The following is a 6,199-nucleotide window of genomic DNA, read 5'->3' as shown; positions in this document are numbered from 1 at the left end:
ATCTTCCACAGAATTCATAATATTTATAAAATTATGACGCCAGTTGACAGAACGGGGTTCCCTACCTAAATCTAGCCTCTTTCAAAATAAGGGATTTAAGGTCCTCATTATTAACTATGTTTACATCACCAGTAATGACGTGTCCAGCAGGACTATAGTTGTAGGGTGAAGAAGAACATGAACACGTAGGAGGATTATGTATCAGATGTTCGATAGGTAGAGGTTTGTTTGTTTTTTTTGTAATTATAAAGTTTGGAAGCAATAGTCGATGTATATTTATAAGAAATACAAGGTGTGGACTTCAACTGAAATATGGTGGAATACAAGACTGGACCCTTTTGTGATTAAGAATATTACTAATATTATCTGCGTCGATTTCTTTGTTTGCAAATTGAATTTTAAGGAACAAATGGGTTGTTTGAGCAGTATTATCTTCCGTAAAACATGGCGGTTTAAAAAGCTATCCATTATCACAGATCCAAGCCTGTATTGTGGTGTCGAAGAATCCAAATATGGACTTTCCTTGACCTTTTCAAATAAACCATATAGAACTTTTAAAGGGACAGAGTAGAATTTGGTGCGAATGTGATAGAGACCTAACTCTTTATTTACATAAGGTAGTAGTGAATCAAAAGAAACATCGTGTATGATAGGTTTATTGTATGACCGATGCCCATGACTACGCGTACGTCTATGAGTATTGTTCACATTAATTGTCATTGCTTATTTACATAATTTACATAATTTAAGATAATTTATTTATTTATTTATGAAGAAAATTGATTGAAGTGTTATTTTCTTAAATATTTCCTTAAATTTCCTTAAATATGAAAAAAGAATTGTAAAAGCATGATTTTATTGTCTTCTCCATTGCCTGTCTTTAAACATGTCATTTTATTTTCATTTTACCGATAACAGAAAAAAAAGAAAAGAAAAAGCATAGGATATTCTGAATTAAATGAACTGTCTCCTACTGCTCAGAATTTTAATTTGTAAGCTAATTTATTTCATTTTACCTGCCAATTGAATCTGTTTAGTAAATATTTTCATTGCTTCTATGTTCAAGTTCATCCCATCCTTCTGCCAAATGTGCATGTTTATTTTTCTCATCAAATCCTTGCTTTTCCAGAAAATTACAGTTTTTGAATCAGCATAGAGCATTTCACGACTGCTATTAATTTTATTAACTATATAATTATATTTTCCTGGAGGCATGTTCCCACTGATAATTTGCCGAAATAAACTTCCAATGAAAATTTTCTGAATAGATTTGATACTTGACAGTTTTCGTACTAATTCTTTTATTCCCAGTATTGTTTCTGATTCTGAAGGAGAATTAATGTCATGTTCCCCTACTTGTAAGAAAACTTTGGTTGGAAGAAATTCAACTGCATTTTGAAAGCAGGGACTGTAAATCAAAGATTTAGTAGTTGTAGTTGTCATATTGTAATTTTTGTATTTACTACCACCCGGTAAATTCAAAAATTACAATATGACACCTCTCTGACTAGTACTGAAACACCTGCTTACATAATTGTTTGGAAGATTTAATATTATTGTACCTACCCTTTGATAAATTTTCAATTCCAATTCTGAAATATGACTCTGACCTATAATTGCAAAGCGTTCTGTTAGGGGTTGAGAATGGAGAATAGCTGTAGTCGTATACAAGGTTTTAATAGAGACAGGGGATTGAACTGTGGCAGAGGAAGTAACTGAGGTTGAGATGTTGACGAGAAAGTCACTGGACTAACACCAACGCAATCCGGTTTCAGACCTAATGACTCTACGATCAACCAATTGTTGAGTATTACAAGAGATTTTTATAAAGCTGTGGACCAAGGAAAGGAGGTTAGAGTTGTATTCTGTGATATTAGTAGAGCCTTTGATAAAGTGTGGCATAGGGACCTTCTATATAAGTTAGAAAAAAATAGGTATCTCCGGAAAATTGTTTGAGAACTATTTATACAAAAGGAAACAACGTGTTGTAATAAATGGAGCGACATCGGACCTAGAATATATTAAAGCTGGGGTTCCTCAGGGTAGCATTCTTGGTACACTGCTATTTTGATATAGAATGTGTAATAAAACTTTTCGCGGATGATACATCGCTTTATGTTATTGTTGAAAATGCATATAGTTCATCTGATTAATAGTGACCTTGCAAAAAACAAGGAGTGGTCGAACACCTGGCTTGTGACCTTCAACCCTTCCAAAAACTGATGTTTAACACTATCTAGAAAAATTCGGAAACCATTTTATCCATTGCTTGTATTTAACGACCTTCATTTAAAAGAAGTCGATGCACATAAGCATTTGGGAGTTACATTTGCTAGTAATTGCAGGTGTAAGAATTTATTATTAATGCCTGACAATGACGCGTAGAGTTAAATTTATACTGGACAGAAAAACGTTACAAAATATCTTTTCTTTTTTTTTTTCTTTTTTTTTTTTTGTGAGGCCTATACTGGAATACGCTGATATAATTTGGGATAATATACCAGACTATTTAGTAAATAAACTTGAAGGTGTACAACTTGAAACTGCTGGAATAGTTACGGGAGGGAATAGAATGGCAGCTAGATACCTGTTATACAAAGAGGCGGGATGGGAAACCCTATCAAAAAGAAGAGAAAGTCATCATTTAATTCAATTCTACAAAATATATCATAAAAAGTTACCTGTCTCTTATTATGGCAATCATAGACATAGTTACAACACTAGACAAGAAAACTCACAAGAAATTCAAACTAGAACTCAATTATACTATATTTCCTTCTTTCCCAATACAAAATGTATTTGGAATAATCTACCTTTGATGATTCAAAACAGCCCCTTTCTTTCGAGTCTTAAATCATACTTTAATTCTAGTTTATCTAGAATACTCAATTATTTCTTTGTTGGGAGTAGGCTTGGTCAAATTTTACATACGAAACTTAGACCCTCACTGCTCAATGGCCCTCAGTGCCAAGCATAGGTCAAAATTTGCAGCTCTCCACGGATAGTGGTGGCGTCTCCATAGGAGTGAAAAATTCTCGAGAGGGACGTTAAACAACCAACCAACAAACAAACTTTATTATTATTATAGCAGATATAGTAGACTTGAATGCAGCTCTTTGAATTTACATACTAGTATGTTGCGTAGAAATCTTTGTATTTCTCCACTATGTTCATGTGGAGAGATTGAAATTTCTTACATTGTAACAATTTTATTAGTGTGCGAAATAGAACTATTCTTATAATACCTCATCCTACAACTGTTGATATATTACTATATGGTTCACAAAATCTTTCAGACAGGAAAAACCAAAATATTTTTCTTGTCGTTCAAAATTTTCTGGTTGAAAGTAAAAGATTTGAAAAACAAATCATTTGATATTTCTTTACAATGAGTCAGTATTGAAATTTTGTATGTGATTTGGTATGAATGAGTGAGGTTAATTTCTACTTGTTATGTTAAAATTGGAATTTTTTGAGATATTTCATCGATTTCAATTCCAGTAACTGTTTACATGTTTACACTATGTGTGTGTGTGTGTGAAAACGTTTTCTTTCTGAGTGTACTAGTATTATACATGTATTAGGTTTCATCTACGTATACTTACTCTCACTTGTTGAATTTGCAGGAAGAGAGATTGAGAGATTAATATAAACCTCATGGCTTGTTTCCCAATTCTACTGTATTTATTACTGGTGTTTTGTAACTTTGTCAATTTTGTCAATAAAATAATGTTTAAACTAAAAACTAAAATTAAATAAACAAATTGCATTATGGTTGGTAATTATGTTTAATATTGAATAATTTCAAATACCCTTTTTTTTCACTGTTGTTCTTTTTCTTATGTTTTGGTTCTTTGACTTTAATATATTTTATTTTTCCAAAATATTTTAAATTATGGCTCCACATAAAGGAGGCCTCCACGTGGCTAGAGCTGGACATATGGAAACTGTGAATAATTCATCGCCAAAAAATTCATATTTTCCTGATGACTGACGTTCTTATTAAAATAGTACATAGTACATAAATTTTGTTTTATTCATTTATTTATTTATTTTAAAGTAAATGACTTTTTATTAACTCAATTTGTATTGTTCTCTAATAATAGATTTTATATTACTATTGAATCAGTTTCTTTACTACATGTAAAAATAAGGTAAACAATGTAAGATTAATGATTCAAATTAGGCCAGGAGTATATTACATGGGCGGATACAGGATTTGTGATTAGGGGGGGGGGCGTGGATAACTTCGTTCAGGCAGGGGGTCTGGGGCCGCCTTAAGGGCCCCAGTGGGTTCAGGGCGAAGCCCTGGTGGGGGCCCAGGGGGCGAAGCCCCCGGAAGCTCCTGGGTTTTCGTGTATTTTAAGAGTAAAACCAGGCACAATAATAGTGGTATTGGTTAGTTTATATGTACCAAAGTTTGGCATTATAAATACTAATCATATCATACTTTGAATAGAGGGGGCCCAGGGGGCGAAGCCCCCGGAAGCTCCTGGGTTTTCGTGTATTTTAAGAATAAAACCAGGCACAAAAATAGTGGTATTGGTTAGTTATATACTTAAGTATGGCATTATTAATATTAGTCATATCATAGTTTGAAAATTTTAGGGGGGGCGTGCGCCCCCCACGCCCCCCCCCCCTTAAATCCGCCAGTGTATTAGGTGGGAACCAAACAGGTGTTTAAACAATAGGAGTTAATTGTGTCAACAATTGTGTATATATACACAAGGTGATTGCCTGAATCGTATCAGGTTTACTGATTTTTTTTTTTTTGGGGGGGGGGGGCACATAATATACAATAAAGGCAAATGGCAGAAGATTGGATTGAAAAAAATAATTAAATTACAGTTAAAAGAAATTTTAAGTAACCAAATTGTGAAACATCTTTAACAGACATTTATCAAATTGTAGTGTTTCCCTTTGTATTGTGACATTCACATCATTAATATATATGAATTAAATTCAATTGCTACCTGCATGCAACCTGAATAAATTTATTATTTATTGCGCAACTTGTCATTAACTAGGGACCTATATACTAATTTAGTTAGTATATAGGTCCTTGGATAAACAAATTGAAGAACACATCGTGAAAGACATTTGAATTTGATAAAGGTGATTAAACTGGGATAAATTTCCTAATTCTCGAAAACTTCTATTTAGTTACTTGATCCTTCCTGGCTATTTAAGAAATCACTGTCTAGTTTGTTGGGTATGTCAGGGCATCAACAGGCCCCGAAGCCCGTTATGCATAAATTATCCCACGTACGTTTCCAACTATCATTGATGTCCCTGGCATACCCAACAAACTAGACAGTGATTCCTTATATAATAATTTATATGTGAAATAAATTGTAAATAAAAATAAAAAATGTTGTCTAATATAGATATAAAATACACGAGGCCTCCATGTTAAATTTCAATAGTCCCCGCCCACTGACGTCAGACACAAACAAACAGACACAAACCGCTTCGCGGTTTATAAAGCGTAAACTGCCTTAAATGGAAATATATAACTAAAGGCCTAATTGACTTCATCATGATCAAAGATTAAATCACATTTCCTCCAAATATTATAATAATAAAAACTCAAAAAAAGTTCCCAATTTTCAAATTGTTCATTTGTAATATAAATTTATCTTTGATATATCAGTTATAATTAATTGATATTAAATTAATTTATAACTGATTTTAATTGTACTTTTAAATTATTTATTTTTATTCTTTCATAATTCATAAATCGAGGGGGGCTTAGCCCCCTCCCCACCTTTTTTTGCAAAGATAGACATAATATAGGCATTGAACATCGGGGCGTAGGTTTAGCGACCCCCCCCCCCCCCCCCACGAAATAGGATTTTAGGGATTGGACAATTTTCCTTCCATTTTTTTTTTTTTTGCTTGTCAAGTTTTTTTTTCAGGTTTGAATTTTTTCCTCTTTCAATTAGCCCCTCCCTCACTTTCAATTTGCTTCCGACGCCTGTGTAATTATCATATTAGGAAGATGAAATAATGAATGAGAATTTAGAAATGATTGATTATTGGATAATTCTATATAATTTCATATTTGATTTTTTTTCCCTATAATATGCACTTTTGTTGATATTTTATCAAAACTATTTTTCTCAATCATAATGGCATAATACGTAAACCATATTGGGATACATGAAATGTTCATATAAAAACAATATAGAAAGTGTAT

This window comes from Saccostrea echinata, unplaced genomic scaffold (genome assembly GCF_033153115.1).
Source record: "Saccostrea echinata isolate AGI-Se365-2 ecotype Australia unplaced genomic scaffold, CSIRO_AGI_Sech_v1 ptg000002l, whole genome shotgun sequence".
Classification (NCBI taxonomy): Eukaryota; Metazoa; Mollusca; class Bivalvia; order Ostreida; family Ostreidae; genus Saccostrea; species Saccostrea echinata.
This window is presented reverse-complemented; position numbering follows the sequence as displayed.